This window comes from Vipera ursinii (assembly GCF_947247035.1).
Source record: "Vipera ursinii genome assembly, chromosome: 4".
NCBI lineage: Eukaryota > Metazoa > Chordata > Lepidosauria > Squamata > Viperidae > Vipera > Vipera ursinii.
The window spans coordinates 69,729,468-69,743,682 of record NC_139514.1 but is presented as its reverse complement, the minus strand read 5'-3'; positions in this window follow the sequence as shown (position 1 = coordinate 69,743,682).

The following is a 14,215-nucleotide window of genomic DNA, read 5'->3' as shown; positions in this document are numbered from 1 at the left end:
AGTGATTTTTTATTCAGTTTCATTTGTGTATTGCCAGAATCACCAACACTGAGATTTGTTAGCGACTGTTGGGATATATCATAGGTACAAATAATCTGAACCAAAATTTGATATAAATGCACTGTGTAACTTTTAATTGACTCACAAAACCCCTTTGACACAGTTAAAATTTGACAACAAATAGACCAAGCAGCTTGTTTTAGGTGGCTAGGGAGAACAGGTGCCTATTTGTTTAGCTTATAACTGTGCATATAAAACAATGAGTGTCTTTTGCCAGCCCTCATTTCCTTATTTTACATTGAGGGGAAAAATTTTTGATCCCCTGCTGATTTTGCACATTTGCCCATTGACAAAGAAATGATCAGTCTGTAATTTTAATGGTAGGTTTATTTTAACAGTGAGAAAGAGGATAACAACGAATAAATCCAGAAAAATGCATTTCAAAAAAGTTATAAATTGATTTGCATTTTAATGAATGAAATAAGTATTTGATCCCCTATCAATCAGCAAGATTTCTGGCTCCCAGGTGTCTTTTATACAGGTAACTAGCTGAGATTAGGAGCAGTCTCTTAAAGGGAGTGCTCCTAATCTCAGCTTGTTACCTGTATAAAAGACACCTGTCCACAGAAACATTCAATCAGATTCCAAACTCTCCACCAGGGCCAAGACCAAAGAGTTGTCCAAGGATGTTAAAGACAAGATTGTAGACCAACATAAGGCTGGAATGGGGTACAAGACTATTGCCAAGCAATGGTTATTCACAAATGGAAGAAACACAAAATAATGGTCAATCTCCCTCGGTCTGGGGTTCCATGCAAGATCTCACCTTGTGGAGTTTCAATGATCATGAGAATGTTGAGGAATCTGCCCAGAACTATATAGGAGGATCTTGTCAATGATCTAAAGGCAGCTGGGACCATAGTCCCCAAGAAAACAATTTGTAACTATGCTGTGAAGGACTGAAATCCTGCAGTGCCACAAGGTCCCCCTGCTCAAGAAAGCACACATACAGAGCCGTCTGAAATTTGCCAATGATCATCTGAATGATTCAGAGGAGAACTGGGTGAAAGTGTGGTCAGATGAGATCAAAATCGAGCTTTTTGGCATCAACTCAATTCACCGTGTTAGGAGGAGGAATGCTGTCTGTGACCCCAAGAACACCACCCTCACTGTCAAATACAGAGATGGAAACATGCTTTGGGGGTGTTTTTCTGCTAAGGGGACAGGACAACTTCACTGCATCAAAGGGACGATGGACAGGGTCATGTACCATCAAACCTTGGGTGAGAACCTTCCCTCAGCCAGGGCATTGAAAATGGGTCGTGGAGGGGTATTCCAGCATGGCAATGACCCAAAACACACCGCCAAGGCAACAGAGGAGTGGTTCAAGAAGCACATTAAGGTCCTGGAGTGGCCTAGCTAGTCTCCAGACCTTAATCCCATAGAAAATCTGTGGAGGGAGCTGAAGATTCAAGCTGCCAAACGTCAGCCTCGAAACAATGACTTGGAAAGGCTCTGCAAAGAGGAGTGGGACAAAAGCCTTCCTGAGATGTGTGTAAACCTGGTAGTCAACTACAAAAAACGTCTGACCTCTGTGATTGCCAACAAGGTTTTGCTACCAAGTACTAAGTCATGTTTTGTGAAGGGGTCAAATACTTATTTCACTCATTAAAATGCAAATGAATTTATAACTTTTTTGAAATGTATTTTTTCTGGATTTTTTGTTGTTATTCTGTCTTTCACTATTAAAATAAACCTACCACTAAAATTATATGACTGATCATTTCTTTGTCAGTGCAAATGTACAAAATCAGCAGGGGATCAAAATTTTTCCCCTCACTATCATAAGCATAATTATCTCAGTTAATTGTCCCATGCCATTCCATGTTTGCTAAACTTTTGACTGCTAATGTTGGGATAGTCACAATTCAGGCATAATTGCTAAGTTCACCATTGTAGATTCAGGAGGCAAATCTAGGCAGAACTGAGAACAACTCCCATTGGGAGTTGAAAAATGAGCTTAATATCAATGTGCACTACAAAAATAAAACATTGCTGATTAACTGAGCAGGAAGTGCTTTTTAATTTATCTCATGTTTTTTATTTGTTATACTATACACTCCCTCATTTATTCTACTAGATTTAACATTTTCTAGAGTTTAGTGCTATACCTTAGCTTTGCCATATTTTACAAGACCTTGAGACTCTTTCATAGTCATTCTACCCTTACTTGTAAATTCTCTACCTCATACTCCAGTACCATATTTAGACCTTTGCAAATGGTTTTAACCAGTGGTGGGATTCAACCAGGTACCGATTTGGCAGAACTGGTAGCTAATTTTTTGTTGCCCAGGCCCAAAATGGACTTCCAGAAGTGGCATCCACACAGAGAACCGGTTCTTCACATATTTGAACCCCACCACTGATTTTAACCAGTCTTAACCACTTCTGTTTTATCTTGTTTTTACTTTCTATTTCAATAGATGATTTTCTATCATTTTATCATTATCCAATAACAATTTTTTTCCAGTAGGGCTGATCTCCTATGTACCAATTTATTTCTGTCTTTATCAATGTTACATTTTTTACCTTAGCTGTATTTAATATTAATCTCTCTACCTCCATTCTATTATTGTTCAAATCCCATTCCTTTGTAGCAGTGTATCTGGGTGGGTCCTGCAGTATCCTCTAGGTCACAGGTGTCAAACTCACCACGTGACGCAATGCAACATATTGTGACTCTTTTTGCATTGCCGGGAGTAGCGTGGGCGCAACTTCAGTATGATGAAAACAGCCCGTGGACCGGCAGTTTGACACCTCTGCTCTAGGTCAATGTCCCTGGTATGTTGCTTGCTGGTCCAGTGGGAGAAGAGAGTAAGCAAAAGTATCCCTTCTCTTTCATCTCTATCCCCTTCTCTAGTAATTTCTTTATACACAGCCTGTCATGGTTAATCAGTGCACTCTTCTGAAGCTCACAGCAATAACTAGCACTGTAACAAAAGTTTTCTCAGTTCAAATCAGATGCCTAACTAGTCAAAAGCCTACTCCATAGTGGCCATCTAGGAAGCCAGTAAGACAGGGTGATCTGAAACCAAACTATTATTTATCTCTTTTTACTTTATAAATTTCTAAATTTGCTTCATTTATTCTTTATTTATTTTCTATATCTATCTAGTAACATACAGTGGAAAATTTTAATATTAAGTAATTAATGTCCCCCTTACTGCCTTGTCGTGGTGAAGGATCTTGCGTAATTCAATGAAGCTATGAGCTATGCCGTGCATGGCCACCCAAGACGGACAGGTCATAGCAGAAAGTTCTGACAAAACGTGATCCACTGGAGAAGGAAATGGCAAACCTAGGTTCGCCTGGTGCGCCAGTTGCAACCCTATCTGGACCGAGATGCCCTACGCACAGTCACTCATGTGCTCGTGACCTCTCGTTTAGACTACTGCAACGCTCTCTACATGGGGCTGCCCTTGAAGACCACTCGGAGGCTTCAGCTGGTGCAGAATGCGGCCGCGCGAGTTGTGATGGGGGTTTCCCGATACTCCCATGTAACACCTCTACTCCGCGAGCTGCATTGGCTTCCGGTTGCCCTCCGGGTGAGATTCAAGGTGCTGGTGATGACCTATAAAGCCCTAAATGGCTTGGGTCCGGGATATCAGGGAACACCTGCTGCCGGCATCAAGTTCCCTTCGTCCAGTGCGCTCACACAGGGAGGGTCTTCTCAGGGTGCCACCGGTAAGAGATTGCTGGCGGGTAACACCCAGGGATAGGGCCTTCTCAGTGGGGGCGCCTGCCCTTTGGAACCAGCTGCCAGTGGAGCTGAGGACTGCCCCCGACCTCCGTTCATTCCGTCGGGGCCTGAAAACCTGGCTCTTCGAGCTCTCTGGCCCAGGCTGAGGATTAATCTTATTTTAACTGGGGTTTTATTTAGGCAGGGACACATATAATTTTTTTAAAATTTGTTTTTAACTTTTGTATTTTGGTTTTTTAATCACCCTGTAAACCGCCCTGAGTCCTTCGGGAAAGGGCGGTATATAAATGTAATAAAATAAATAAATAAATAAATAAACCACTCCAGTATCTTTGCCATGAAAACCCTATGGACAATACCAAAAGGCAAAACGATATGATGCTGGAAGATGAGCCCCTCAGGTCGAAAGGCGTCCAGTATGCTACTGGGGAAGAGCAGAGGGCTAGTACTAGTAGCGCCAGAAAGAATGAAGCGACTGGGCCAAAGCCAAAAGAATGCTCAGCTGTGGATGTGTCTGGTGGTGAAAGGAAAGTCCGATGCTGTAAAGACTTCTCCATAGGAAACTGGAATGTAAGATCCATGAATCAAGGCAAGCTGGACGTGGTCAAACGAGATGACAAGACTGAACATCGACATCTTAGGAATCAGCGAACTAAAATGGACAGGAATGGGTGAATTTAATTCAGATGACCATCAGGTATACTACAGCGGGCAAGAATCCCTCAGAAGAAATGGAGTAGCTGTCAGTACCCATTTATATCACATTTCCTAAATGTATAGGTAGAACAATGTGCTTATTCTGGGGATTCTGCTATCTCTCCAAAGGGGGGGGAGAGGATAGACTTAAGGCGATCTTCAAACAACAGGGGAATGGTTGAACTGGGGGAGGGAAGGGGAGACACACATCTGGTTCGCATTTTCATTTACAACTGAAAAAGGAAGAAGCAATAACAATAAAACCAAGGAGAGTTTCCCTTTCCCACGGAAGGGCCTGACACCTAAGCAAATGATGAGAGCCTGACCAAATGGAGAGGGGAGGGGCTGAAATGGGAATGCTTTATATGGGATTGAAATGTAACTTTGTTAGATTCTGTCTTGTATTGCCACAATCGATTCCATCCTAGTAAACATTTTCCTTTTGGACTAAACTTGCATCCAAGAGTTCTTATTTCCTAAGATGTGGATTGAGGTGGGTCCTGACAGTAGCCTTCATAGTCAATAAAAGAGTAGGAAAAGCAATACTGGGATACAATCCCCAAAATGACAGAATGATCTCAGTTTGAATCCAAGGCAAACCATTCAATATTACAGTAGACCAAGTCTATGCCCCAACCACTGGTGCTGAAGAAGATGAAATTGACCGGTTCTATGAAGCCCTACAGCACCTTATAGAACTAACACCAAAAAATGATGTCCTTATCATCATGGGGGATTGGAATGCTAAAGTAGGAAGCCAAAAGATAACCGGAATAACAGGCAAGTTTGGCCTTGGAGTACATAATGAAGCAGGGCACAGGCTGATAAAATTTTGTCAAGAGAATATAATGGTCATAGCAAACACTCTTTTCCAACAACCCAAGAGACAGCTCTATACATGGACATCACCAGACAGTCAACACAGAAATCAGATTGACTATATGCTCTGCAGCCAAAGATGGATAAGCTCTATACAGTCAGTAAAAACAAGACTAGGAGATGACTATGGCTCAGACCATGAGCTTCTCGTTGCAAAGTTTAGGCTTAAACTGAAGAAAGTAGGGAAAAGCACTAGGCCACTCAGGTATGAACTAAATCATATCCCTGATGAGTATACAGTAGAGGTGACAAATAGATTTAAGGAATTAGATCTGATAAACAGAGTGCCTGAAGAACTATGGGCAGAGGTTCGCAATATTGTACAAGAGGTAGCAACTAAAACCATCCCAAAGAAAAAGAAATGCAAGAAAGGGAAATGGCTGTCTGAGGAAGCTTTGCAAATAGCTGAGGAAAGGAGGGAAGCGAAAGGCAAGGGAGAAAAAGAAAGATATGCCCAATTGAATGCAGAATTCCAGAGAATAGCTAGAAGAGATAAGAATGCCTTCTTAAAGGAACAGTGCAAAGAAATAGAAGAAAACAATAGAATAGGGAGGACCAGAGATATCTTCAAGAAAATTGGAGAGATGAAGGGAACGTTTCATGCAAAAATAGGCATGATAAAGGACCAAAATGGCAAGGACCTAACAGAGGCAGAAGAGATTAAGAAGAGGTGGCAAAATTATACAGAAGAACTATACAAGAATGGGCTTAATGTCCCTGATAACCACGATGAGGTGGTCACTGACCTCGAGCTAGACATCCTAGAATGTGAAGTGAAGTGGACCTTAGAAAAACTGAGCAACAACAAAGCTAATGTAGGTGACAGTATTCCAGCTGAGCTATTCAAAATCTTAAAGACGATGCAGTAAAAGTCCTACACTCAATTTGCCAGCAAATTGGAAAATTCAACAGTGGCTACAGGATTGGAAAAGATCAGTTTACACTCCAATCCAAAGAAAGGCAGTGCCAAAGAATGTTCAAACTATCGCACCATTGCACTCATTTCACATGCTAGTAAAGTCATACTTAAAATCCTACAAGCTAGACTCCAGCAGTATGTGGATCGAGAACTACCAGAAGTACAGGCAGGATTTCGAAGAGGCAGAGGAACTAGAGATCAAATTGCCAACATACGCTGGATCATGGAGAAAGCTAGAGAGTTCCAGAAAAACATCTACTTTTGCTTCATTGAGTATGCTAAAGCCTTTGATTGTGTGGATCACAACAAACTGTGGCAAGTTTTTAAAGAGATGGGAGAACCAGAACATCTTATTTGTCTCTTGAGAAACCTATATGCGGGTCAAGAAGCAACAATGAGAACTGGACATGGAACCACTGATTGGTTCAAAATTTGGTAAGGAGTCCAGGAAGGCTGTATACTGTCGCCCTGCCTATTTAACTTATATGCAGAGCACATCATGAGAAAGGCAGGACTAGATGAATCAAAAGTTGGAATTAAGATTGCTGGGAGAAATATCAACAACCTAAGATATGCAGATGATGCCACTCTAATGGCAGAAAGTAAAGAACTAAAGATCCTCTTGTTGCGGGTGAAGAAGGAGACTGCAAAAGTTGGCTTGAAACTTAACATTAAGAAAACCAAGATCATGGCATCCGGCCCTCTCAATTCCTGGCAAATATATGGGGAAGAAATGGAGGTAGTGACAGATTTTATTTTCCTGGGGTCCAAGGTCACTGCAGATGGGGACTGTAGCCAAGAAATTAAAAGATGCTTGCTCCTGGGGAGGAAAGCCATGGCAAATCTAGACAGCACACTAAAAAGCAGAGACATCACCCTGTCAACAAAAGTGCGTATAGTCAAGGCTATGATCTTCCCAGTTGCAATGTATGGCAGTGAAAGCTGGACCATAAGAAAGGCTGAGCGCCAAAGAATTGAGGCCTTTGAACTGTGGTGCTGGAGAAGAGTCCTGCGAGTCCCTTGGATTGCAAGGCGATCAAACTGGTCAGTTCTAGAGGAGATCAACCCTGACTGCTCTTTAGAAGGCCAGATCCTGAAGTTGAAACTCAAATACTTTGGCCACCTAATGAGAAGGAAGGACTCACTGGAGAAGAGCCTCATGCTGGGAAATATTGAGGGCAACAAAAGAAGGGGACAACAGAGAAAGAGGTGGCTGGATGGAGTCACTGAAGCAGTAGGCGTGAGCCTAAATGGACTCCCGAAAATGGTAGAGGACAGGAAGGCCTGGAGGAACATTGTCCATGGGGTCGCGATGGGTCGGACACGACCGCAGCTAACAACAACAACAACAATTAATTTAAGATGAAAATCATTGGACCACCAATACTTTGATGTGGGTTGCAGTTCTTTTTTTTAATGTTATACTTAAGTTTGGATGAAAAAGCCAAACAATTCTGTGCTTATAATGTTGACATACTAAATTGTAATTAACATTGGTTTTTTTTATTGTCAGCACTTAAAGTTATCTAAACAATATAATGTTAATCTCTAATCATAATATATAACCATAATATTGAAACAGTACAATATATCATTAATAACACTAATAAAACAAAATAATTATTTTTAAAAGTCAGCCACAGGACGTATATAGTTTCCTATCACTATCCCCACTACCAAGATATTCAAGTTCAACAGTACAATGTTACTAAGAAACATAGGCAGGGCTTGTATGCATCAATCTCCTTATTCTACATGGATTTGCTAAATCACCTTTAAAAGCCATCCTAGTTGGCAGTGATCGCCATATATAATGGAAAGAAATACTAGTTTAACTTTATATTTGACTTTCTTGCATTTAGTTTCATTGGATGAATTAATAGCAGTATTACAGAAAGTAGAATAGCTTGCTGTGTTTTGCATAATAATGCTTATCCAGAAAAAGAATACCTGATGAGTCTTTTCTCTGGCACATGGCATCCCGTTTCTATACCATGAGTTGGCAGCAGCATCTGAGTAGAGCACTAGTATTCTTGGTTAGGGATCCAGGTCACTACCTGCCAAAATGTATATTTGGAAAATACCAAAAATCATAAGCATTTGACTCATTAAAACTTAAAAGATGAGAGCTCATAACACCATTCAATGGATACATAACACAATTCATGTTGGTATCCCACAATTTTACAACTTTGGATCAACTCCTTCAAAGAACTGAAAACTTTGCAAAATGTAAATTGATCTTGGCTTGCTTCAGAGGCAATTCATTCAAATCAAGTATTTGTATATTGAAGCTTTTTAATATTACTGTGGCTTCCAAAATTTTGTTTGCTAAGGGGTTTGACTCTTTTATTGAGTGTTCTTTGAATGAGCAATTTATTGTTATAAAAAATGGGGGGGAATATTTTATATAACATTTTAGCTAACATCTTTTACATCAGTGGCAGGTTAAGGCTAAATCAGAATGATTTTACTGAGTTAAAGCTCGTTTTAATGAATGACAATTGTCCCCTATTCTGTGACTCCGGAGGAAGTGGACAGGATCATGGGGAGGCTGAGCACCACCACATGTTTATTGGACCCGTGCCCTTCCTGGCTGGTTTATGCAGCCCGGGAGAGGACACGCAGCTGGTTCCAGGCAGTTATATCGGCTTCTTTGAGTGAGGGTATCTTCCCCGCCGTCTTGAAGGAGGCGGTGGTGAGGCCTCTCCTCAAGAAGCCTGCCCTGGACCCGGCTGTATTGAACAACTTTCGTCCTGTCTCCAACCTTCGCTTTCTTGCGAAGGTTGTTGAGAGTGTGGTGGCGCATCAGCTCCCTCTGGTCCTGGATGAAGCGGATTATCTAGACCCGTACCAATCGGGTTTCAGGCCTGGGCACAGCACGGAGACGGCATTGGTCGCGCTGGTGAATGATCTCTGGAGGGCTCGGGACAGGGGGCATTCCTCTGTTCTAGTCCTATTAGACCTCTCGGCGGCTTTCGATACCATCGACCATGGTATCTTGCTGCGGCGTCTCAGGGGATTGGGAGTGGGAGGCACAGTTTTACAGTGGTTCTCCTCCTATCTCTTGGGACGTTCGCAGTCGGTGTTGGCAGGGGGGCAGAGGTCGACTGCGAGGTCTCTCATTTGTGGAGTTCCTCAGGGGGCGGTCCTCTCGCCTCTCCTGTTCAACATCTACATGAAGCCGCTGGGTGAGATCATTCGTGGCTTTGGAGTTGGATATCATCAGTACGCTGATGATACCCAACTTTTCTTTTCGACCCCAAACCACCCCAGTGATGCCCTCAACATGATGTCCCGTTGCCTGGAGGCGGTTCGGGTCTGGATGGGGAGGAACAGACTCCAACTCAACCCCGACAAGACTGAGTGGCTTTGCATACCTTCATCCCGGGTTTATTCGGACATTCCATCTCTGGCTATGGGGGGTGAACTATTACCCCCCGTAGATAGGGCTCGCAACTTGGGAGTCCTCCTAGATTCACGGCTCACCTTGGAAGACCATATAGGAGCTGTGACTAGGGGGGCCTTCGCACAGGTTCGCCTGGTGCATCAGTTGCGGCCCTATCTTAGCCGGGATGATCTATGCACGGTCACTCATGCGCTCGTGTCCTCCCGTCTGGACTACTGCAACGCTCTCTACATGGGGCTGCCCTTGAGGACCACCCGGAAGCTCCAACTGGTACAGAATGCAGCCGCGAGAGTGGTGTTGGGAGTCTCCCGATACTCCCACGTTACACCTCTGCTCCGTGAGCTGCATTGGTTGCCAGTTGTCTTCCGGGTGAGATTCAAGGTACTGGTAATGGTGTTTAAAGCACTCCATGGCATGGGGCCGGAGTACCTCAGGGAACATCTGCTGCCGGCATCAAGCTCCCTGCGCCCTGTGCGTTCCCACAGAGAGGGCCTCCTCAGGGTGCCACCGATCAGAGAATGTCGATTGGTGGCCCCCAGGGGGAGATCCTTCTCTGTGGGCGCTCCGGAGCTGTGGAATCAGCTACCGGTAGAGCTCCGGATGGCGCCCGATCTTCGCTCCTTTCGTCGCGATCTCAAGACATTTCTGTTTGTACAAGCTGGCCTAGCCTGATGGGGATTGCTGGGGTTGTTTTATCTTTGGTCTTTTAATTTTTCTTGGGGTTTTTAGAACTGTATTTCTATTGTTTTTAACTAGGGCAATTGTTTAATCTTTTTTTAATGTTTGTATTTGCTATTTTATTCTGCCCTGTGAACCGCCCTGAGTCCTCAGGGAGAAGGGCGGTATATAAATGTTATTAAATTAAATTAAATTAAATTAAATTATTTAGCTTTTATTGCAAATACATTCAATATTTTTAATTGCCTCTGTACCTCTAAAAGTTTCATTGAAAAAGATCAGTTATTTCCTCAGTCATAATATTGGTTTCATAAAGTGGCAAAATTCTATAATCTTTCCAAATATTTCTTTCTATTCTTTAGAAAATATCATTTTTATATTTCTTTATGAGACATCATACTTGAATGACTGCTATGAAAAAAAAGCCTTGCTTGAGAACATTTCTGCAATAAACTTCCGTTTTACTATGAATTGAAACTAAGGAGTTCCTGTTTGGCAGCCGTCAGGACAAGTTGGAAAAGTCAGTGCTCGGCTTTCCAGCTTGGTTTTTCTTCTAGTGAGGTCTAGTGACCTTTAAAGGGTCAGAAAGTTGCCCTGGAGGGGCAATGAAGGAGGAGGGATACTTCAGGAGCTCAGATCAGAGGGCACCCGATTGGAGCAAACTGTAGGACCCTCTGGAAAAGCGAAGAATAAAGGCTGTTAAAATCTTCCAGCCATCGCTGTCTCCGGCAGGAACAAAAGGACTATAAATCAACTGAATTTCAACTGCGTACTGAAGCTGGGTGAGCAAGATTTTCTCTTTTCTTCTCTGAGGATTATAAATGTTGAGCCCTGAGGGAAAAGGGCTGGAAAGCAAAGACCCCCAGAAGATTTAAGAGCAGTGAGGAAATATAAAAGGGGGAAAAGACTTTTTGTTAAAAATATTGGATATTGATAAATAAGCCAAGGAGGACATCTAGTGGTGAAAGAATGAAATTTCTGTAATATTGTTGTTGACTGAAATTTAACCTTGAAGGAGAACACCTGCAGGCAATAAGACTGCTTTGTTGTGAGACTGAAATTCAAAGTTACTTCTATTGAATTTGGCTAAATTTAAACAGACGTTGTTTTGGCTATAGACTGTAAGCTCTAAAATGACTTCATTGAATATTACTAGACTTATGAAGAAAACTTCTTCTGCACCCTCAGTAGGACAATCCAGTCCTACAACACAGGGATCTATTGAAGCAATGTTGCAAAGGGAGAAGATAAATACCGCTCAAAGTGAAACACAGACTTCATTAAAATTTCTTCAGGATCTTATGTTAAAGAATCAAGAGACTTTGGAGAGGAATCATTTAGAGATGCAAGAGAATCATAAAAGCACACAAACAAAACTAGAGAAGTTAAATGAAGAAATTTTGGATATAAAGGGAAAATTTGAAACTCAAAATCAAATGATAAAAAATAAACAGAAGATACACAAGATTGAAGAAAAAACATGAGAATGATAAAAAGATAGAAATGTTACTACAAGAAAATGAAAAATTAGATAACGCAATTAAGATTCTAGAGATGGAAAGAGCGGAACATTATTTAAGATTTCAAAATATTCCTGAAGATAGAGAGGAAAATATAGAGGAGGTGATTATTGACATCTTGGAGGAGGCTCTGAAGGCGGATAGAGGAGATATCCAACTTGAATTAGATGGGATATTTTGCTTCAATTCAAGCTATGCAAGAAGAAATAAGTTGCCAAGAGAAGTACATGTACGGTTTACAAAGAAGACAACAAGAGATGAAATACTACGGAAAGTTAGAGATGAACCAATACAATATAAAAATAAAGAAATTGTGGTCTTAAAACAGATACCTAAGAGAGTTAGAGATTCACGAAGACAGTACCATTTTTTGACTACGAAATTGATTGCCAATAGTATAAACTTTAGATGGTTGATGCCAGAAGGTATCTTAATAAACTGGAACAATACAAGATATAGACTTGACTCAATTTGGAAAGCAGAAGATTTTGAAGAGAAGAATAGGTCAATTTTGGATGAAGGAATAAAAAGAGGTCAAGGGGAGAGTAAGCAACAGAAACAAACAGAAGAGAGGACTCAAGGAGCAACTGCACAAACAAAAGAACAGAAAGAGGAAGATGACAAAAAGGGAGAGGATGAAGGACTTGTCAGAGAACAAAGGTTCACCAGCTGCCTGCAATTAGTGCAGGTTCGAATCCCACCAGGCTCAAGGTTGACTCAGCCTTCCATCCTTCCGAGGTAGGTAAAATGAGGACCCAGATTGTTGGGGGCAATTAAGCTGACTTTGTAATAATGCCGCTTGGGGTGTGTGTGAAAACCCTAACAAGCAGGCATATACATAGAATGAAGGCTACTGCTAAGCTTGTAAGCCGCCCTGAGTCTTCGGAGAAGGGCAGGATATAAATGGAATTAAAATAAAAAATAAATAAATACTAGATCTACTAGACCGAAATATAAATAAATGGAAATGGATAAAGAAAATGGAATCTTCTCAGTAAACATAAATAAACTAAATTCTCCAATTAAAAGAAATAAGATATTTAGGAAATTACGGAAATTGAATTTGGATATAATTTGTTTGCAAGAAACACATATAAAAGTACAGCATTATAAATTATTGGAATATCCAAAAATTGGAAAACTCTATTATGCATCAGCACAGCAGAAAAAAAGAGTAGCTTTATATATTAAAGAGACAAATTCGAAAATGGTATATTCAGATGAAGAAGGAAGAATTTTAATGGTAGAAATTTATCTGCATCAAAAGCAAATATTATTAGTGGCAATTTATGCACCGAATAATAATCAAGAAAATTTTTATAAAAACTTACATAGAAAAATAATAGAAATGGAGTATCAAAATGTTTGCTTACTAGGAGATTTCAATGCAATAACAGATGGAAAAATTGATTATAAAAGTAACAAAACAGGGAAAAATGGTAGAGAAAGATTACCTAAGACATTCTTTGATATGGTGGAGGAAATTGGAATTCAAGATGTTTGGAGGGAAGTGAATCCACAAAAATTGCAATATACTTTTTACTCAAATAGTCAGAAATCTTGGTCAAGAATTGATATGATTTGGATGGCTGCCGATTTGAGAATGAATGTGCAGGACATTGAAATAGAACTAGGTATATGGGCAGACCATAATCCTTTGAAAATGATGTGGAAAGGAATACAAAAAAGGCTAAGATGGACTTTAAATTGTTCCATATTAAAGGATAAAGAATTTATATAGTTAACAAAAAAATGGAATTCTTCTTTAAAGAAAACAAAAAAGAAGATACTACAATACAAAATCTATGGGATACAGCCAAAGCATATTTTAGAGGTATAGCTATATCGTATATGGAAAGGAAATATAAACAGAAAAAACAGCAATATGTATTATTAAAAAAAGAATTTGGAAAGTTAGAATCAGAACTGCAAAGAAATCCACAAAAAAGACTTTAATAAGAGATATGGATATAATAAAACATAAATTAAATCTGTTAGATCATTTTTAGATTTCTTTATTTTTTAATTTTTTTTAATTTTAATTCCATTTATATCCCGCCCTTCTCCGAAGACTCAGGGCGGCTTACAAGCTTAGCAATAGCCTTCATTCTATGTATATGCCTGCTTATTAGGGCTTTCACACACACCCCAAGCAGCATTATTACAAAGTCAGCTTAATTGCCCCCAACAATCTGGGTCCTCATTTTACCTACCTCGGAAGGATGGAAGGCTGAGTCAACCTTGAGCCTGGTGGGATGTGAACCTGCACTAATTGCAGGCAGCTGGTGTTACTTAAGGAGGCATTAGCCCACTGCTCCACCAAGGCTCTTTATGAGACATCATACTTGAATGAC